Raw genomic sequence first — 24002 nt, forward strand, 5'->3', positions numbered from 1 at the left:
TCTTTCTTCAACATTCCTCCAGTTTTCTTTGTACTTTTCAACAATCCTTCTGCTTTGAACATGTTTAACACCTCGTCTTTTATTGATCCTTTTCTTTCCTGGGTCACTTGTTTTATGTGTTTTTATTAGTTTCCATTTCCTCACATACTGAGACATCAAATGTTCCCTCCTCTGACCATTTAGTGCCCATTTTCCTGCTGCGTTTTCCCCATTTCTAAACATTTCTATTAGTGTCAACATTTCTTACATAGGGGGACGCCTGGCGCCCAGAATTTATACTGCTGTTTTACTCATATTTGCAGCCTGTATTTATCGTCATGATATTTATTACCATTTAATTTAATAATGTTCATGTATTTTTAATTTATCCTGACTGTTCTTCTATTATTATATTACTTTAATGGTTATTCATGTACCATTCACACTTGCCTCCTTTAGTGTGGGACTGGGTGCGTCCTCCCTACCAGGTCACAGTCAAGTGACGGTCCGGGAGAAGTAGTGTGGGACTGGGTGTGTCCTCCCTACCAGGTCACAGTCAAGTGACGGTCCGGGAGAAGTAGTGTGGGACTGGGTGTGTCCTCCCTACCAGGTCACAGTCAAGTGACGGTCCGGGAGAAGTAGTGTGGGACTGGGTGCGTCCTCCCTGCCAGGTCACAGTCAAGTGACGGTCCGGGAGAAGTAGTGTGGGACTGGGTGCGTCCTCCCTACCAGGTCACAGTCAAGTGACGGTCCGGGAGAAGTAGTGTGGGACTGGGTGCGTCCTCCCTACCAGGTCACAGTCAAGTGACGGTCCGGGAGAAGTAGTGTGGGACTGGGTGCGTCCTCCCTACCAGGTCACAGTCAAGTGACGGTCCGGGAGAAGTGTGCAACCCATTCAGCACCAACAGCAGATAACTTTTACACTCACTTTTACACACCTCTTACGCTTTCCTAAACCACCTGCAAATTCATCCTTTTTCTGATACACTTCCTGGTCACAGAGAAAAGCGGTATTATACAGGGTTTTACCTGTCTGAGCAGTCCTTTACTGATTCACTTCCTCAACACAGCCAAGCGGTAACAACAGGATCTTTGCCTATCTGAGAAGTCCCTAATTGATTCACTTCATCTTCACAATAGGCGGTCAACATAGGTCTTTTTGCCTGTCTGATCAGTCCCCTATCGATACATTTCCTAGACACTATAGGGCAGCAACCACAGGTCTTTTATTTAATTCTATTCCACCATGCAGATGGACAGTTGTCACTTCAAACTGGACGGAACAGAACAGTCAACAGGACAGATGAATGAGATGGAATAAATGCCCCAGATGAGCGAATGAGCGAGCTGGATGAATTGAATGACTCACCTTACTCAGTCTGACAAGTTTGGCCCAACTGAATCAACACAATCCTAACTCAAACAGACTGAACAGACTGGTCAGATGAAGCACCTGAACAAGACAGGTGAATAACCCCACTCAACTGAACCATCCAGAACAGATGAAACACACACTCCCAATCTGCAGCGGCCACACTAATATTTATTTTAGACTGTTACAACCCTTAAAGCTTTTTCATTTTTTATGTTTATTCTTTCATGCATTTATTGAATTCAGAAGCTCCCGAAAGCTTTAGTTCAATAAATGTTGAGAAACCTACTTGGTGTTTCTATTGCTTAGGCAGGCTCTCGAAAAGAATCACAAAAAAATTAACTATAAGTAAGAACTGGGGCGGCAGGTAGTCTAGTGGTTAGAGCATTGGACAAATCATTTGAAAGGTTATAACATCAAATCCCCGAGCTCAAAAGGCAAAAATCTGTCGTTCTGCCCCTGAACAAGGCAGTTAACCCACTGTTCCCCAGTAGGCCGTCATTATAAATAAGAATTTGTTCTTAACTGACTTGCCTAGTTAAATAAAAACAGCTTACCTCTCATCTAGGTGGCCACCTGTTTGCTCAATTCATCCAGAAAGACCCGTCTGCAGTCATAGAGTTGTCCACCATTTGCTGGTCCCTTGTAGCCACTCCTGGCAAGCTCGCCATTTTTGTTGTGGAAATATTTGCTCAATTATATTTCTCAGATACCAGAACTTGTTCAAATTCAAATAGACTTTGTTACAAAGTAACAAGCTGGGCCATGGACCAACTGCCGGACTCAGTCTCAGTCCTTTTATACAGTTTCATGCTGATAGAGGTGTCATCGTCCCTCCACTTTATGCTAATAACCAGATCCCCTCGGCTTTACTCCACCATTGTTTCCAAATCTAAGTTCTTTCCTCTAGGCGGGGTTCCCCTCCCCTCTAGTTCCTTGGATCTATTATATTGGTGGCGCACCTATACATTATTTCCAGGAAATAATAAGTACAGATTACTATAGGAAATTATAAGATTGCTACATGCCATTATCAGACTATAATATTACTATGGGCCATTATAGGATGAAGTACAGATCCCTATAGTTCATTATAGAATTATACCATTAAGTACAGATAACTATAGTTCACTATATAATTATACCATTAAGTACAGATAACTATAGTTCATTATAGAATTATACCATTAAGTACAGATAACTACAGTTCACTATATAATTATACCAATAAGTACAGATAACTATAGTTCATTATAGATTTATACCAATAAGTACAGATAACTATAGTTCACTATATAATTATACCAATAAGTAAACTCAATCCCAGAATTCCACAGTGTCTTTGCTTATTCCCTTTATTGATATTCAGCCTTTTAACAAGAAACACATTCTGTTAACAGAAAACACCCTCACTATCAATTGCTGCAAAGAAACCACTGCTAATGGACACCAATAATAAGAAGAGACTTGCTTGAGCCAAGAAACACGAGCAATGGACATTAGACCGGTGGAAATCTGTCCTTTTGTCTGATGAGTTCAAATTTAAGATATCTGGTTCCAACCGTGTCTTTGTGAGAAGCAGATTAGATGAACAGATGATCTCTGCATGTGTGGTTCCCACCGTGAAGCATGGAGGAGGTGGTGTGATGTCTTTGTGAGAAGCAGAGGAGGTGAACAGATGATCTCTGCATGTGTGGCTCCCACCGTGAAGCATGGAGGAGGAGGTGTGATGGTGCTTTGCTGGTGAATGTCAGTGATTTATTTAGACTTCAAGGCAAACTTAATCAGCATGGCTACCATAGCAATCTGCAGTGATTCGCCATCCCATCTGGTTTGTGCTTAGTGTTAGTATCATTTGTTTTCCAGCAGGTCAATGACACCTCCAGGCTGTGTAAGGGCTATTTGACCAAGAAGGAGAGTGATGAAGGGCTGCATCAGATGACCTGGCCTCCACTTGATTTGTTTAACACGTTGTTGGTTACTACATGATTCCATGTGTTATTTTGGAGTTTTGATGTCTTCCCTATGTTTCTACAATGTAGAAAATAGTAAAAATAAAGAAAAACCCTTGAATGAGTAGGTGTGTCCAAACTTTTGACTGGTACTGTATGTTAAGGGGATGATTCACCCCAATAGAAAGGTCCATACCTCTAAATACCATCTTATTAGATGGATCCATTTCCCCCCATTAGTTTGGGATTCAGACCTGCAGTCATCTTGATTTCAGACACTATGGAGAAGTGTTCCACAGGCAGTAAATCTGATGTAGAATAAATGGAACCTGGATCCATTTCATTCTATTAACATGGTTTATGTTTTATAGCAGTAATGGGCTTACACTGATATTAAAATGACAACTCCATAGGTGGTACCAGGTCAGGGAGTTCATCTCTGCTCCCAGCATCCCTGGGACAGTACTGATCAACATAGCTGACCTGATGCAGAGGTGGACCAGTGATGTCTGTGTGGCTCAGTCGGTAGAGCATGGCGCTTGCAACGCCAAGCGTCGTGGGTTCGATTCCCGCTGGGGCCACCCATATGTAAAAGTAGTGGCCCCAGCCGACTTATAAGTCGCTTTGGACAAAAGCGTCTGCTAAATGGGATATATTATTATTGATGTTTTCCTCTCAGTGGTGAGACTTGCCCTTCCATTTGACACACCTTTACCTGATGAGATCATACAAGACGTTACAGGCTTATCGCATGTGGAAACAGACCTGCGTTAAAATAATGTTGAATATTTAATAAGCAGTGTTTGATTGAGTTTGTTGTAATGGAACCAATAGAAAAGTCCTAAAAGTACAAACAAACCCCGCCGACCTGGAGGACAAAGGAAATGCTCAAAGTGTTGGAAAGATTTCAAATAGTATTTGAATCCAGGGTTGTATTCGTTAGAGAACACTGTAGCAAAACATTTAGCAACAGAATTATTTTAGTTCAGTTAGTCCCTCCGTGTTTCTGTTCATTTTCTTCAGTTTGGTGCCTCGTGGATATGATTCAGGTCTCCGTGGAAACATCAATGTAAATTCACCTTTGATTTTTACTCCTCACTTCCCCTTTCAGGTTCATAGGGTGTTACTGCCCCCTGCTGGAGACTGGAGCACACTGCAGTCCCTTTCAGGTCCATAGAGGTTTACTGCCCCCTGCTGGAGACTGGAGCACACTGCAGTCCCTTTCAGGTCCATAGGGGTTTACTGCCCCCTGCTGGAGACTGGAGCACACTGCAGTCCCTTTCAGGTCCATAGGGTTTTACTGCCAGATGATGAGGCCCTCATCAATACAGGTACTGTATGTAGAACCATAGTAAAGAACAGTATGGACTATCAATACAGGTACTGTATGTAGAACCATAGTAAATACCAGTATGGACTATCAATACAGGTACTGTATGTAGAACCATAGGAAAGACCAGTATGGACTATCAATACAGGTACTGTATGTAGAACCATAGTAAAGACCAGTATGGACTATCAATACAGATACTGTATGTAGAACCATAGTAAAGACCAGTATGGACTATCAATACAGGTACTGTATGTAGAACCATAGTAAAGACCAGTATGGACTATCAATACAGATACTGTATGTAGAACCATAGGAAAGACCAGTATGGACTATCAATACAGGTACTGTATGTAGAACCATAGTAAAGACCAGTATGGACTATCAATACAGGTACTGTATGTAGAACCATAGTAAAGACCAGTATGGACTATCAATACAAAGTGACCATTTAGAATGAGGCCCAGTTCAATGAGAGGAAGTCTTAACAGAACTGGGGGATGACAGACAGGAAGTAGGGGGTGGATATCTAATATATTTTTGTGCCAAACACTAAAGCATGATATTGTAATAAATCTACACCCTATTCCCTACGTAGAACACTACTTTAGACCTGGTCAGAAGCACCGTAGTGCACTACGTAGGGAATAGGGAACCATTTGGAACAGAGACAGTAATTCCCCTGAACATCTTCCTCTTCCTCATCTGGTTTCTTGAACAGCCCTTCACTCCTCCCCCTCTTCCTCCCCTCCTCCCTCTTCATTCTATTCTATCAGCCACACCACTAGCTCACCTCCACACAATACATTTACAAGTTAAAGACACACCTTGGAATAAATAACAAAGGAAAACTATTACTAGATGAAGTTGAGTGTTTTTTATTATTTCCCATCACCAGAAATCATATTTAATCACTGAACAGTAGCAGACCTAACTTCATCTGTTCCTGACTCTGGATAGTGGATTAAAAAGACCATCAATCTCCAATGATATTAAAGTACTATTCTGAACATTACTGATATACTGAGTGGCAAGTCAAGATATCTGCTGGTTTTATTGTTTGGTCAACAGCACCACCTGCTGGACAGGTTTAATGTTGCTGGACTGAGCAGTATGGGAGGATGAAAGATGACACATTTAGGGCCGGTTTCCTGGACATCTACATTGAACATACTGTTTAGTCCAGGACTAGGATTCATCTGTGTCTGGGAAACCAGACCATATAGTTTAGTAGAAAGGAAGTGATACCAGCTTGTAGTGGGCTGACTAGTCCTGAATTGTCCTTTAGTTCCTGGACCATTTTCCATGCAGCTCCAGGTGACAGAGAACACATCAATTAGGACCGAGCCAACCCCTATGGACCTGAAAGGGACTGCAGTGTGCTCCAGTCTCCAGCAGGTGGCAGTAATCCCTATGGACCTGAAAGGGACTGCAGTGTGCTCCAGTCTCCAGCAGGGGGCAGTAAACCCCTATGGACCTGAAAGGGACTGCAGTGTGCTCCAGTCTCCAACATGATTCAAAAACATGATAAATCAAAAATAAACTAATTTGAATAACCAATCAACTTATCTCATAAAGCAATGGTTAAATAGATTACATTTTATAATTAAATCCCACCTGTTTCTATCATTTCTTGTGAGATTGTTCTGGTCTCACCAGAAAGTAAGGATAAATCCCACAGTATCAACCCCACTAATGCATATTCGTAACCAGTAAATTGTGTGTGTGTGTGCTGGTGAACCGTAGGTCAAAAACACACCTGAACAAGGCCTCACTTATCTGGAAGTCTGTTTGCAGTCCTTTACTGATTCACTTCCTCAACACAGCCAAGCGGTAACAACAGGATTTTTGCCTATCTGAGAAGTCCCTAATTGATTCACTTCCTCGGCACAATAGGCAGTAAACAAATGTATTTTTGCCTGTCTGATCAGTCCCCTATCGATACATTTCCTAGACACTATAGGGCAGCAACCAAAGGTCTTTTATTTAATTCTATTCCACCATGCAGATGGACAGTTGCCACTTCAAACTGGACGGAACAGAACAGTCAACAGGACAGATGAATGAGATGGAATCAATGCCCCAGATGAATTGAATGACTCTCCTGACTGATTCTATAAGATGAATGGGTTGAGTTTGGGGACAACTCCTGAAAGGTTGCAACATCAAATCCCCGAGCTGACAAGGCAAAAATCTGTCGTTCTGCCCCTGAACAAGGCAGTTAACCCACTGTTCCCCAGTAGGCCGTCATTGTAAATAAGAATTTGTTCTTAACTGACTTGTCTAGTTAAATAAAAACAGCTTACCTCTCATCTAGGTGGCCACCTGTTTGCTCAATTCATCCAGAAAGACCCGTCTGCAGTCATAGAGTTCTCCACCATTTGCTGGTCCCTTGTAGCCACTCCTGGCAAGCTCGCCATTTTTGTCGTTGAAATATTCGCTCAATCACATTTCTCAGATACCAGAACTTGTGAATTCAAATAGACTTTATTACAAAGTAACAAGCTGGGCCATGGACCAACTGCCGAACTCAGTCTCAGTCCTTTTATACAGTTTCATGCTTATAGAGGTGTCATCGTCCCTCCACTTTATGCTAATAACCAGATCCCCTCGGCTTTACTCCACCATTGTTTCCAAATCTAAGTTCTTTCCTCTAGGCGGGGTTCCCCTCCCCTCTCGTTCCTTGGATCTATTATATTGGTGGCGCACCTATACATTATTTCCAGGAAATAATAAGTACAGATTACTATAGGAAATTATAAGATTGCTACATGCCATTATCAGACTATAATATTACTATGGGCCATTATAGGATTAAGTACAGATCCCTATAGTTCATTATAGAATTATACCATTAAGTACAGATAACTATAGTTCACTATATAATTATACCATTAAGTACAGATAACTATAGTTCACTATATAATTATACCAATAAGTACAGATAACTATAGTTCATTATAGAATTTTACCATTAAGTACAGATAACTATAGTTCACTATATAATTATACCATTAAGTACAGATAACTATAGTTCATTATAGAATTTTACCATTAAGTACAGATAACTATAGTTCACTATATAATTATACCAATAAGTACAGATAACTATAGTTCATTATAGATTTATACCAATAAGTACAGATAACTATAGTTCACTATATAATTATACCAATAAGTAAACTCAATCCCAGAATTCCACAGTGTCTTTGCTTATTCCCTTTATTGATATTCAGCCTTTTAACAAGAAACACATTCTGTTAACAGAAAACACCCTCACTATCAATTGCTGCAAAGAAACTACTGCTAATGGACACCAATAATAAGAAGAGACTTGCTTGAGCCAAGAAACACGAGCAATGGACATTAGACCGGTGGAAATCTGTCCTTTTGTCTGATGAGTTCAAATTTAAGATATCTGGTTCCAACCGTGTCTTTGTGAGAAGCAGATTAGATGAACAGATGATCTCTGCATGTGTGGTTCCCACCGTGAAGCATGGAGGAGGAGGTGTGATGTCTTTGTGAGAAGCAGAGGAGGTGAACAGATGATCTCTGCATGTGTGGCTCCCACCGTGAAGCATGGAGGAGGAGGTGTGATGGTGCTTTGCTGGTGAATGTCAGTGATTTATTTAGACTTCAAGGCAAACTTAATCAGCATGGCTACCATAGCAATCTGCAGTGATTCGCCATCCCATCTGGTTTGTGCTTAGTGTTAGTATCATTTGTTTTCCAGCAGGTCAATGACACCTCCAGGCTGTGTAAGGGCTATTTGACCAAGAAGGAGAGTGATGAAGGGCTGCATCAGATGACCTGGCCTCCACTTGATTTGTTTAACACGTTGTTGGTTACTACATGATTCCATGTGTTATTTTGGAGTTTTGATGTCTTCCCTATGTTTCTACAATGTAGAAAATAGTAAAAATAAAGAAAAACCCTTGAATGAGTAGGTGTGTCCAAACTTTTGACTGGTACTGTATGTTAAGGGGATGATTCACCCCAATAGAAAGGTCCATACCTCTAAATACCATCTTATTAGATGGATCCATTTCCCCCCATTAGTTTGGGATTCAGACCTGCAGTCATCTTGATTTCAGACACTATGGAGAAGTGTTCCACAGGCAGTAAATCTGATGTAGAATAAATGGAACCTGGATCCATTTCATTCTATTAACATGGTTTATGTTTTATAGCAGTAATGGGCTTACACTGATATTAAAATGACAACTCCATAGGTGGTACCAGGTCAGGGGAGTTCATCTCTGCTCCCAGCATCCCTGGGACAGTACTGATCAACATAGCTGACCTGATGCAGAGGTGGACCAGTGATGTCTGTGTGGCTCAGTCGGTAGAGCATGGCGCTTGCAACGCCAAGCGTCGTGGGTTCGATTCCCGCTGGGGCCACCCATATGTAAAAGTAGTGGCCCCAGCCGACTTATAAGTCGCTTTGGACAAAAGCGTCTGCTAAATGGGATATATTATTATTGATGTTTTCCTCTCAGTGGTGAGACTTGCCCTTCCATTTGACACACCTTTACCTGATGAGATCATACAAGACGTTACAGGCTTATTGCATGTGGAAACAGACCTGCGTTAAAATAATGTTGAATATTTAATAAGCAGTGTTTGATTGAGTTTGTTGTAATGGAACCAATAGAAAAGTCCTAAAAGTACAAACAAACCCCGCCGACCTGGAGGACAAAGGAAATGCTCAAAGTGTTGGAAAGATTTCAAATAGTATTTGAATCCAGGGTTGTATTCGTTAGAGAACACTGTAGCAAAACATTTAGCAACAGAATTATTTTAGTTCAGTTAGTCCCTCCGTGTTTCTGTTCATTTTCTTCAGTTTGGTGCCTCGTGGATATGATTCAGGTCTCCGTGGAAACATCAATGTAAATTCACCTTTGATTTTTACTCCTCACTTCCCCTTTCAGGTTCATAGGGTGTTACTGCCCCCTGCTGGAGACTGGAGCACACTGCAGTCCCTTTCAGGTCCATAGAGGTTTACTGCCCCCTGCTGGAGACTGGAGCACACTGCAGTCCCTTTCAGGTCCATAGGGGTTTACTGCCCCCTGCTGGAGACTGGAGCACACTGCAGTCCCTTTCAGGTCCATAGGGTTTTACTGCCAGATGATGAGGCCCTCATCAATACAGGTACTGTATGTAGAACCATAGTAAAGAACAGTATGGACTATCAATACAGGTACTGTATGTAGAACCATAGTAAATACCAGTATGGACTATCAATACAGGTACTGTATGTAGAACCATAGGAAAGACCAGTATGGACTATCAATACAGGTACTGTATGTAGAACCATAGTAAAGACCAGTATGGACTATCAATACAGATACTGTATGTAGAACCATAGTAAAGACCAGTATGGACTATCAATACAGGTACTGTATGTAGAACCATAGTAAAGACCAGTATGGACTATCAATACAGATACTGTATGTAGAACCATAGGAAAGACCAGTATGGACTATCAATACAGGTACTGTATGTAGAACCATAGTAAAGACCAGTATGGACTATCAATACAGGTACTGTATGTAGAACCATAGTAAAGACCAGTATGGACTATCAATACAAAGTGACCATTTAGAATGAGGCCCAGTTCAATGAGAGGAAGTCTTAACAGAACTGGGGGATGACAGACAGGAAGTAGGGGTGGATATCTAATATATTTTTGTGCCAAACACTAAAGCATGATATTGTAATAAATCTACACCCTATTCCCTACGTAGAACACTACTTTAGACCTGGTCAGAAGCACCGTAGTGCACTACGTAGGGAATAGGGAACCATTTGGAACAGAGACAGTAATTCCCCTGAACATCTTCCTCTTCCTCATCTGGTTTCTTGAACAGCCCTTCACTCCTCCCCTCTTCCTCTCCCCTCCTCCCTCTTCATTCTATTCTATCAGCCACACCACTAGCTCACCTCCACACAATACATTTACAAGTTAAAGACACACCTTGGAATAAATAACAAAGGAAAACTATTACTAGATGAAGTTGAGTGTTTTTTATTATTTCCCATCACCAGAAATCATATTTAATCACTGAACAGTAGCAGACCTAACTTCATCTGTTCCTGACTCTGGATAGTGGATTAAAAAGACCATCAATCTCCAATGATATTAAAGTACTATTCTGAACATTACTGATATACTGAGTGGCAAGTCAAGATATCTGCTGGTTTTATTGTTTGGTCAACAGCACCACCTGCTGGACAGGTTTAATGTTGCTGGACTGAGCAGTATGGGAGGATGAAAGATGACACATTTAGGGCCGGTTTCCTGGACATCTACATTGAACATACTGTTAGTCCAGGACTAGGATTCATCTGTGTCTGGGAAACCAGACCATATAGTTTAGTAGAAAGGAAGTGATACCAGCTTGTAGTGGGCTGACTAGTCCTGAATTGTCCTTTAGTTCCTGGACCATTTTCCATGCAGCTCCAGGTGACAGAGAACACATCAATTAGGACCGAGCCAACCCCTATGGACCTGAAAGGGACTGCAGTGTGCTCCAGTCTCCAGCAGGTGGCAGTAATCCCTATGGACCTGAAAGGGACTGCAGTGTGCTCCAGTCTCCAGCAGGGGGCAGTAAACCCCTATGGACCTGAAAGGGACTGCAGTGTGCTCCAGTCTCCAACATGATTCAAAAACATGATAAATCAAAAATAAACTAATTTGAATAACCAATCAACTTATCTCATAAAGCAATGGTTAAATAGATTACATTTTATAATTAAATCCCACCTGTTTCTATCATTTCTTGTGAGATTGTTCTGGTCTCACCAGAAAGTAAGGATAAATCCCACAGTATCAACCCCACTAATGCATATTCGTAACCAGTAAATTGTGTGTGTGTGTGCTGGTGAACCGTAGGTCAAAAACACACCTGAACAAGGCCTCACTTATCTGGAAGTCTGTTTGCAGTCCTTTACTGATTCACTTCCTCAACACAGCCAAGCGGTAACAACAGGATTTTTGCCTATCTGAGAAGTCCCTAATTGATTCACTTCCTCGGCACAATAGGCAGTAAACAAATGTATTTTTGCCTGTCTGATCAGTCCCCTATCGATACATTTCCTAGACACTATAGGGCAGCAACCAAAGGTCTTTTATTTAATTCTATTCCACCATGCAGATGGACAGTTGCCACTTCAAACTGGACGGAACAGAACAGTCAACAGGACAGATGAATGAGATGGAATCAATGCCCCAGATGAATTGAATGACTCTCCTGACTGATTCTATAAGATGAATGGGTTGAGTTTGGGGACAACTCCCTGAAAGGTTGCAACATCAAATCCCCGAGCTGACAAGGCAAAAATCTGTCGTTCTGCCCCTGAACAAGGCAGTTAACCCACTGTTCCCCAGTAGGCCGTCATTGTAAATAAGAATTTGTTCTTAACTGACTTGTCTAGTTAAATAAAAACAGCTTACCTCTCATCTAGGTGGCCACCTGTTTGCTCAATTCATCCAGAAAGACCCGTCTGCAGTCATAGAGTTCTCCACCATTTGCTGGTCCCTTGTAGCCACTCCTGGCAAGCTCGCCATTTTTGTCGTTGAAATATTCGCTCAATCACATTTCTCAGATACCAGAACTTGTGAATTCAAATAGACTTTATTACAAAGTAACAAGCTGGGCCATGGACCAACTGCCGAACTCAGTCTCAGTCCTTTTATACAGTTTCATGCTTATAGAGGTGTCATCGTCCCTCCACTTTATGCTAATAACCAGATCCCCTCGGCTTTACTCCACCATTGTTTCCAAATCTAAGTTCTTTCCTCTAGGCGGGGTTCCCCTCCCCTCTAGTTCCTTGGATCAATTATATTGGTGGCGCACCTATACATTATTTCCAGGAAATAATAAGTACAGATTACTATAGGAAATTATAAGATTGCTACATGCCATTATCAGACTATAATATTACTATGGGCCATTATAGGATTAAGTACAGATCCCTATAGTTCACTATATAATTATACCATTAAGTACAGATAACTATAGTTCATTATAGAATTATACCATTAAGTACAGATAACTACAGTTCACTATATAATTATACCAATAAGTACAGATAACTATAGTTCATTATAGATTTATACCAATAAGTACAGATAACTATAGTTCATTATAGATTTATACCAATAAGTAAACTCAATCCCAGAATTCCACAGTGTCTTTGCTTATTCCCTTTATTGATATTCAGCCTTTTAACAAGAAACACATTCTGTTAACAGAAAACACCCTCACTATCAATTGCTGCAAAGAAACCACTGCTAACGGACACCAATAATAAGAAGAGACTAGCTTGAGCCAAGAAACACGAGCATTGGACATTAGACCGGTGGAAATTTGTCCTTTGGTCTGATGAGTTCAAATTTAAGATATCTGGTTCCAACCGTGTCTTTGTGAGAAGCAGATTAGATGAACAGATAATCTCTGCATGTGTGGTTCCCACCGTGAAGCATGGAGGAGGAGGTGTGATGTCTTTGTGAGAAGCAGAGTAGGTGAACAGATGATCTCTGCATGTGTGGTTCCCACCGTGAAGCATGGAGGAGGTGGTGTGATGTCTTTGTGAGAAGCAGAGTAGGTGAACAGATGATCTCTGCATGTGTGGCTCCCACCGTGAAGCATGGAGGAGGAGGTGTGATGGTGCTTTGCTGGTGAATGTCAGTGATTTATTTAGAATTCAAGGCACACTTAACCAGCATGGCTACCATAGCAATCTGCAGTGATTCGCCATCCCATCTGGTTTGTGCTTAGTGGTAGTATCATTTGTTTTCCAGCAGGACAATGACCCAACACACCTCCAGGCTGTGTAAGGGCTATTTGACCAAGAAGGAGAGTGATGGAGTGCTGCATCAGATGACCGGGCCTCCACTTGATTTGTTGAACATGTTGGTTACTACATGATTCCATATGTGTTATTTCATAGTTTTGATGTCTTCCCTACATTTCTACAATGTAGAAAATAGTAAAAATAAAGAAAAACCCTTGAATGAGTAGGTGTGTCCAAACTTTTGACTGGTACTGTATGTTAAGGGGATGGTTCACCCCAATAGAAAGGTTCATACCTCTAAATACCATCTTATTAGATGGAGCCATTTCCCCCCATTAGTTTGGGATTCAGACCTGCAGTCATCTTGATTTCAGACACGATGGAGAAGTGTTCCACAAGCAGTAAATCTAATGTAGAATAAATGGAACCTGGATCCATTTCATTCTATTAACATGGTTTATGTGTTATAGCAGTAATGGGCTTAAACTGATATTAAAATGACAACTCCATAGGTGGTACCAGGTCAGGGGAGTTCATCCCGTTCCATGATCTCGCCATCACGGTTGACAACTCCATTGTGTCCTCCTCCCAGAGCGCTAAGAACCTTGGCGTGATCCTGGACAACACCCTGTCGTTCTCAACCAACATCATGGCGGTGGCCCGTTTCTGTAGGTTCATGCTCTACAACATCCGCAGAGTACGACCCTGCCTCACACAGGAAGCGGCGCAGGTCCTAATCCAGGCACTTGTCATCTCCCGTCTGGATTACTGCAACTCGCTGTTGGCTGGGCTCCCTGCCTGTGCCATTAAACCCCTACAACTCATCCAGAACGCCGCAGCCCGTCTGGTGTTCAACCTTCCCAAGTTCTCTCACGTCACCCCGCTCCTCCGCTCTCTCCACTGGCTTCCAGTTGAAGCTCGCATCCGCTACAAGACCATGGTGCTTGCCTACGGAGCTGTGAGGGGAACGGCACCGCAGTACCTCCAGGCTCTGATCAGGCCCTACACCCAAACAAGGGCACTGCGTTCATCCACCTCTGGCCTGCTCGCCTCCCTACCACTGAGGAAGTACAGTTCCCGCTCAGCCCAGTCAAAACTGTTCGCTGCTCTGGCCCCCCAATGGTGGAACAAACTCCCTCACGACGCCAGGACAGCAGAGTCAATCACCACCTTCCGGAGACACCTGAAACCCCACCTCTTCAAGGAATACCTAGGATAGGATAAGTAATCCTTCTCACCCCCCCCCTTAAATGATTTAGATGCACTATTGTAAGTGGCTGTTCCACTGGATGTCAGAAGGTGAATTCACCAATTTGTAAGTCGCTCTGGATAAGAGCGTCTGCTAAATGACTTAAATGTAAAATGTAAATGTTCATCTCTGCTCCCAGCATCCCTGGGACAGTACTGATCAACATAGCTGACCTGATGCAGAGGTGGAACAGTGATGTTTTCCTCTCAGTGGAGAGACTTGCCCGTCCATAGGGGTTTACTGCCCCCTGCTGGAGACTGGAGCACACTGCAGTCCCTTTCAGGTCCATAGGGGTTTACTGACCCCTGCTGGACACTGGAGCACACTGCAGTCCCATTCAGGTCCATAGGGTTTTACTGCCCCCTGCTGGAGACTGGAGCATACTGCAGTCCCTTTCAGGTCCATAGGGTTTTACTGCCCCCTGCTGGAGACTGGAGCACACTGCAGTCCCTTTCAGGTCCGTGGGGTTTTACTGCCCCCTGCTGGAGACTGGAGCACACTGCAGTCCCTTTCAGGTCCATTGGGTTTTACTGCCCCCTGCTGGAGACTGGAGCACACTGCAGTCCCTTTCAGGTCCGTGGGGTTTTACTGCCCCCTGCTGGAGACTGGAGCACACTGCAGTCCCTTTCAGGTCCATAGGGTTTTACTGCCCCTGCTGGAGACTGGAGCACACTGCAGTCCCTTTCAGGTCCATAGGGTTTTACTGCCCCTGCTGGAGACTGGAGCACACTGCAGTCCCTTTCAGGTCCATAGGGTTTTACTGCCCCCTGCTGGAGACTGGAGCACACTGCAGTCCCTGGCTTTCTTTGTGCAGCTTGAGGATGAGGTCCTCATCACCTGTTGTGACGGATCCAACAAATATCCCCAGGTGAAGGCAGGGTCCCATCTCATCCAACACATCATTGACTCTTATAGAATGGAGCATTACCCATGTTAAACTATGGAATGAACTGTATATTTTATGGTGAATTTTAATACAGAAACTTTAATACAATAATTCCTTGAATGTAATTAGTTTGTGTTTTGTAATGATGTTATTGAAACAGAATAAGTCAGTAATGAGGGAATAAATAAGTCCAGTACAACCATTACCTCTCTCCTCTTTCACATCCCTCTATCATCACTCCATGGGGGAGTACAACCATTACCTCTCTCCTCTTTCACATCCCTCTATCATCACTCCATGGGGGAGTACAACCATTACCTCTCTCCTCTTTCACATCCCTCTATCATCACTCCATGGGGAGTACAACCATTACCTCTCTCCTCTTTCACATCCCTCTATCATCACTCCATGGGGGAGTACAACCATTACCTCTCTCCTCTTTCACATCCCTCTATCATCACTCCTCCATGGGGAGTACAACCATTACCTCTCTCCTGGACACCACCTAGTATCATACTGCTGTAACAACACAGCACCTAAACCTGCTTTAGAGGCATCTGGACACCACCTGGTATCATACTGCTGTAACAACACAGCACCTAAACCTGCTTTAGAGGCATCTGGACACCACCTGGTATCATACTGCTGTAACAACACAGCACCTAAACCTGCTTTAGAGGCATCTGGACACCACCTGGTATCATACTGCTGTAACAACACAGCACCTAAACCTGCTTTAGAGGCATCTGGACACCACCTGGTATCATACTGCTGTAACACAGCACCTAAACCTGCTTTAGAGGCATCTGGACACCACCTGGTATCATACTGCTGTAACAACACAGCACCTAAACCTGCTTTAGAGGCATCTGGACACCACCTGGTATCATACTGCTGTAACAACACAGCACCTAAACCTGCTTTAGAGGCATCTGGACACCACCTGGTATCATACTGCTGTAACAACACAGCACCTAAACCTGCTTTAGAGGCATCTGGACACCACCTGGTATCATACTGCTGTAACAACACAGCACCTAAACCTGCTTTAGAGGCATCTGGACACCACCTGGTATCATACTGCTGTAACAACACAGCACCTAAACCTGCTTTAGAGGCATCTGGACACCACCTAGTATCATACTGCTGTAACAACACAGCACCTAAACCTGCTTTAGAGGCATCTGGACACCACCTGGTATCATACTGCTGTAACAACACAGCACCTAAACCTGCTTTAGAGGCATCTGGACACCACCTGGTATCATACTGCTGTAACAACACAGCACCTAAACCTGCTTTAGAGGCATCTGGACACCACCTGGTATCATACTGCTGTAACAACACAGCACCTAAACCTGCATTAGAGGCATCTGGACACCACCTGGTATCATACTGCTGTAACAACACAGCACCTAAACCTGCTTTAGAGGCATCTGGACACCACCTGGTATCATACTGCTGTAACAACACAGCACCTAAACCTGCTTTAGAGGCATCTGGACACCACCTGGTATCATACTGCTGTAACAACACAGCACCTAAACCTGCTTTAGAGGCATCTGGACACCACCTGGTATCATACTGCTGTAACAACACAGCACCTAAACCTGCTTTAGAGGCATCTGGACACCACCTGGTATCATACTGCTGTAACAACACAGCACCTAAACCTGCTTTAGAGGCATCTGGACACCACCTGGTATCATACTGCTGTAACACAGCACCTAAACCTGCATTAGAGGCATCTGGACACCACCTGGTATCATACTGCTGTAACAACACAGCACCTAAACCTGCTTTAGAGGCATCTGGACACCACCTGGTATCATACTGCTGTAACAACACAGCACCTAAACCTGCTTTAGAGGCATCTGGACACCACCTGGTATCATACTGCTGTAACAACACAGCACCTAAACCTGCATTAGAGGCATCTGGACACCACCTGGTATCATACTGCTGTAACAACACAGCACCTAAACCTGCTTTAGAGGCATCTGGACACCACCTGGTATCATACTGCTGTAACAACACAGCACTTAAACCTGCTTTAGAGGCATCTGGACACCACCTGGTATCATACTGCTGTAACAACACAGCACCTAAACCTGCTTTAGAGGCATCTGGACACCACCTGGTATCATACTGCTGTAACACAGCACCTAAACCTGCTTTAGAGGCATCTGGACACCACCTGGTATCATACTGCTGTAACAACACAGCACCTAAACCTGCATTAGAGGCATCTGGACACCAACTAGTATCATACTGCTGTAACAACACAGCACCTAAACCTGCTTTAGAGGCATCTGGACACCACCTGGTATCATACTGCTGTAACAACACAGCACCTAAACCTGCTTTAGAGGCATCTGGACACCACCTGGTATCATACTGCTGTAACAACACAGCACCTAAACCTGCTTTAGAGGCATCTGGACACCACCTGGTATCATACTGCTGTAACAACACAGCACCTAAACCTGCTTTAGAGGCATCTGGACACCACCTGGTATCATACTGCTGTAACAACACAGCACCTAAACCTGCTTTAGAGGCATCTGGACACCACCTGGTATCATACTGCTGTAACAACACAGCACCTAAACCTGCATTAGAGGCATCTGGACACCACCTGGTATCATACTGCTGTAACAACACAGCACCTAAACCTGCTTTAGAGGCATCTGGACACCACCTGGTATCATACTGCTGTAACAACACAGCACCTAAACCTGCTTTAGAGGCATCTGGACACCACCTGGTATCATACTGCTGTAACAACACAGCACCTAAACCTGCTTTAGAGGCATCTGGACACCACCTGGTATCATACTGCTGTAACAACACAGCACCTAAACCTGCTTTAGAGGCATCTGGACACCACCTGGTATCATACTGCTGTAACAACACAGCACCTAAACCTGCTTTAGAGGCATCTGGCTTTAGAGGCATCTGGGTCCACCTGGTAACAACCACCTCATATCATACTGCTGTAACAACACAGCACCTAAACCTGCTTTAGAGGCCTCTGGACACCACCTGGTATCATACTGCTGTAACAACACAGCACCTAAACCTGCTTTAGAGGCATCTGGACACCACCTGGTATCATACTGCTGTAACAACACAGCACCTAAACCTGCATTAGAGGCATCTGCTGAGATGTTGGTGTTGAGCATCACAGAGCCTCAGTACTGGATCATACATGATCAATGCCTTGAGCCGCTCCAACTCTTTCTGCTGATTACTGTTCCAACACCAGTCTGTAGTTTTACACAGTACACTTCTCATCTGACTCGTGGGAGTTGACAGACTAGTTACACATTTACCCACATAGTTACCAGTCAACACCGATGTACCTGAATAGTATACAATATATAGTGATGCACCTGAATAGTATACAGTATATAGTGATGTACCTGAATAATATACAGTATATAGTGATGTACCTGAATAGTATATAGTATATAGTGATGTACCTGAATAGTATATAGTATATAGTGGTGTACCTGAATAGTATATAGTATATAGTGATGTACCTGAATAGTATATAGTGATGTACCTGAATAGTATACAGTATATAGTGTTGTACCTGAATAGTATACAGTATATAGTGATGTACCTGAATAGTATATAGTGATGTACCTGAATAGTATACAGTATATAGTGATGTACCTGAATAGTACACAGTATATAGTGATGTACCTGAATAATATACAGTATATAGTGATGTACCTGAATAGTATATAGTATATAGTGTTGTACCTGAATAGTATACAGTATATAGTGTTGTACCTGAATAGTATACAGTATATAGTGATGTACCTGAATAGTATATAGTATATAGTGATGTACCTGAATAGTATACAGTATATAGTGATGTACCTGAATAGTATACAGTATATAGTGATGTACCTGAATAGTATATAGTGATGTACCTGAATAGAATACAGTATATAGTGATGTACCTGAATAGTATACAGTATATATTGATGTACCTGAATAGTATACAGTATATAGTGATGTACCTGAATAGTATATAGTGATGTACCTGAATAGTATATAGTGATGTACCTGAATAGTATACAGTATATAGTGATGTACCTGAATAGTATACAGTATATAGTGATGTACCAGTATATAGTGAATAGTATACAGTATATAGTGATGTACCTGAATAGTATATAGTGATGTACCTGAATAGTATATAGTGATGTACCTGAATAGTATACAGTATATAGTGATGTACCTGAATAGTATACAGTATATAGTGATGTACCTGAATAGTATATAGTGATGTACCTGAATAGTATATAGTGATGTACCTGAATAGTATATAGTGATGTACCTGAATAGTATATAGTGATGTACCTGAATAGTATATAGTGATGTACCTGAATAGTATACAGTATATACCTGAATAGTATATAGTGTACCTGAATAGTATACAGTATATAGTGATGTACCTGTATAATGAGTATAGTATATAGTATATAGTGATGTACCTGAATAGTATATAGTGATGTACCTGAATAGTATATAGTGATGTACCTGAATAGTATATAGTGATGTACCTGAATAGTATATAGTGATGTACCTGAATAGTATACAGTGATGTACCTGAATAGTATACAGTATATAGTGCTGTACCTGAATAGTATATAGTATATAGTACTGTACCTGAATAGTATATAGTATATAGTGATGTACCTGAATAGTATATAGTGCTATACCTGAATAGTATATAGTATATAGTATATAGTGATGTACCTGAATAGTATACAGTATATAGTGATGTACCTGAATAGTATATAGTATATAGTGATGTACCTGAATAGTATATAGTATATAGTGATGTACCTGAATAGTATACAGTATATAGTGATGTACCTGAATAGTATATAGTGATGTACCTGAATAGTATATAGTGATGTACCTGAATAGTATACAGTATATAGTGATGTACCTGAATAGTATACAGTATATAGTGATGTACCTGAATAGTATATAGTGATGTACCTGAATAGTATATAGTATATAGTGATGTACCTGAATAGTATATAGTGATGTACCTGAATAGTATATAGTGATGTACCTGAATAGTATATAGTGATGTACCTGAATAGTATACAGTGATGTACCTGAATAGTATACAGTATATAGTGCTGTACCTGAATAGTATATAGTATATAGTACTGTACCTGAATAGTATATAGTATATAGTGATGTACCTGAATAGTATATAGTGCTATACCTGAATAGTATATAGTATATAGTGATGTACCTGAATAGTATACAGTATATAGTGATGTACCTGAATAGTATATAGTATATAGTGATGTACCTGAATAGTATATAGTATATAGTGATGTACCTGAATAGTATACAGTATATAGTGATGTACCTGAATAGTATATAGTGATGTACCTGAATAGTATACAGTATATAGTGATGTACCTGAATAGTATACAGTATATAGTGATGTACCTGAATAGTATATAGTATATAGTGATGTACCTGAATAGTATATAGTATATAGTGATGTACCTGAATAGTATATAGTATATAGTGATGTACCTGAATAGTATATAGTATATAGTGATGTACCTGAATAGTATATAGTGATGTACCTGAATAGTATATAGTGTTGTACCTGAATAGAATACAGTATATAGTGATGTACCTGAATAGTATACAGTATATAGTGATGTACCTGAATAGTATATAGTATATGTATCATTCCTGTCCCTCACCATTTCCTCCACTGTCCTCTCCTGCTGGTCAGTGTATCATTCCTGTCCCTCACCATTTCCTCCACTGTCCTCTCCTGCTGGTCAGTGTATCATTCCTGACCCTCACCATTTCCTCCACTGTCCTCTCCTGCTGGTCAGTGTATCATTCCTGTCCCTCACCATTTCCTCCACTGTCCTCTCCTGCTGGTCAGTGTATCATTCCTGTCCCTCACCATTTCCTCCACTGTCCTCTCCTGCTGGTCAGTGTATCATTCCTGTCCCTCACCATTTCCTCCACTGTCCTCTCCTGCTGGTCAGTGTATCATTCCTGTCCCTCACCATTTCCTCCACTGTCCTCTCCTGCTGGTCAGTGTATCATTCCTGTCCCTCACCATTTCCTCCACTGTCCTCTCCTGCTGGTCAGTGTATCATTCCTGTCCCTCACCATTTCCTCCACTGTCCTCTCCTGCTGGTCAGTGTATCATTCCTGTCCCTCACCATTTCCTCCACTGTCCTCTCCTGCTGGTCAGTCAGCACGCGACCACCACCATGGGGTCTTCTGTCTATTCTGAGGGTAGAACAGAGTTTACTGTCAGTAGATCCTACTGGAACAATCCTGGAACATGTTGACATGCATTACAATATGTCATTTCCTGTAAATGTAAAGGTGAAGCATAGTGCACATCCTGCTGACTCACCGCTTTTCTTAGTGAAATGTTCTCATGATGGAATTTGCCAGTTGATCTTTTCAGATTGGGGTGAACTAATGTGTCGTCCTCTGTCATGGTCAGACCTCTGTTGACCACATGATCAACGACGATGGACCGGACTTCATTAGATACAACAGTTCCCTGCCGCCTGCCTCCATCTCTCTGATGTCCACCTCTCTGAGGGCTCCTTAGAGAGGGCTTCATGTTTTGAGTTTGTACTAAGAGTTGTGAAATGTAGCTTTCTTTCTCTACTCCTCACAAATGTAAAAGCATTGGATTGGTGTTGACATGGGGTAGAGGGAGTTTACATAAACCAGTCATTTCCTTTAAATCCATGAAGGGAACTGGACAAGTTCACACTTAGAAAGGAGAGATAATTGTTACACACCCCATGTGTTCTGATAACTACAGGAATGAAACCAGATTGAGGTTGTCTGCTTTCTACACACACACACACACACACACACACACAGAGAGAGAGAGAGACACACACACACACACACACACACACACACACACACACAGAGACACACACACACACACACACACACAGAGAGAGAGAGAGAGAGAGAGACACACACACACACACACACACACACAGAGAGAGACACACACACACACACACACACACACACACACACACACACACACACAGAGACACACACACACACACACACACACACAGAGAGAGACACACACACACACACACACACACACAGAGAGACACACACACACACACACACACACACAGAGAGAGAGAGAGAGAGAGAGACACACACACACACACACAGAGAGAGAGACACACACACACACACACACACACACACACACACACAGAGAGACACACACACACACACACACACAGAGAGAGAGAGAGAGAGACACACACACACACACACACACACACACACAGAGAGAGAGAGAGACACACACACACACACACACACACACACACACACACACACACACACACACAGAGATGCATTACAGAGAGAACATCAGGTGAAGTTGTGTAGATGAGGGAATATGTGATCAGAACCCCTCCAGTCTGGTTAACACTAAAAACAATACAGGTACTGTATGTAGAACCATAGTAAAGACCAGTATGGACTATCAATACAGGTACTGTATGTAGAACCATAGTAAAGACCAGTATGGACTATCAATACAGGTACTGTATGTAGAACCATAGTAAAGACCAGTATGGACTATCAATACAGGTACTGTATGTAGAACCATAGTAAAGACCAGTATGGACTATCAATACAGGTACTGTATGTAGAACCATAGTAAAGACCAGTATGGACTATCAATACAAAGTGACCATTTAGAATGAGGCCCAGTTCAATGAGAGGAAGTCTTAACAGAACTGGGGGATGACAGACAGGAAGTGGGGGTGGAGATCTAATATATTTTTGTGCCAAACACTAAAGCATGATATTGTAATAAATCTACACCCTATTCCCTACGTAGAACACTACTTTAGACCTGGTCAGAAGCACCGTAGTGCACTACGTAGGGAATAGGGAACCATTTGGAACAGAGACAGTAATTCCCCTGAACATCTTCCTCTTCCTCATCTGGTTTCTTGAACAGCCCTTCACTCCTCCCCTCTTCCTCCCCTCCTCCCTCTTCATTCTATTCTATCAGCCACACCACTAGCTCACCTCCACACAATACATTTACAAGTTAAAGACACACCTTGGAATAAATAACAAAGGAAAACTATTACTAGATGAAGTTGAGTGTTTTTTATTATTTCCCATCACCATAAATCATATTTAATCACTGAACAGTAGCAGACCTAACTTCATCTGTTCCTGACTCTGGATAGTGGATTAAAAAGACCATCAATCTCCAATGATATTAAAGTACTATTCTGAACATTACTGATATACTGAGTGGCAAGTCAAGATATCTGCTGGTTTTATTGTTTGGTCAACAGCACCACCTGCTGGACAGGTTTAATGTTGCTGGACTGAGCAGT

The 24002-nt window shown here is 42.2% G+C and overlaps 2 long non-coding RNA genes across 2 annotated transcripts; both read right to left on the reverse strand.

Annotated features, from left to right (window-relative positions):
- Positions 1-2688: 2688 nt before the first annotated feature.
- LOC135530993 (uncharacterized) lies at positions 2689-3701 on the reverse strand. The gene is made up of 2 exons (XR_010453930.1): positions 3500-3701; positions 2689-3382 (listed from the first exon to the last, which is right to left on the reverse strand). It is a non-coding gene; the product is annotated as an uncharacterized LOC135530993 (long non-coding RNA).
- A 17463-nt stretch (positions 3702-21164) lies between these two features.
- On the reverse strand, positions 21165-22247 carry LOC135530994 (uncharacterized). Its single transcript, XR_010453931.1, has 3 exons — positions 22004-22247; positions 21257-21873; positions 21165-21203 (listed from the first exon to the last, which is right to left on the reverse strand). It is a non-coding gene; the product is annotated as an uncharacterized LOC135530994 (long non-coding RNA).
- Positions 22248-24002: the final 1755 nt, after the last annotated feature.

The sequence above is a fragment of the Oncorhynchus masou genome, unplaced genomic scaffold (genome assembly GCF_036934945.1).
Source record: "Oncorhynchus masou masou isolate Uvic2021 unplaced genomic scaffold, UVic_Omas_1.1 unplaced_scaffold_1479, whole genome shotgun sequence".
In the NCBI taxonomy this organism is placed as follows: Eukaryota; Metazoa; Chordata; class Actinopteri; order Salmoniformes; family Salmonidae; genus Oncorhynchus; species Oncorhynchus masou.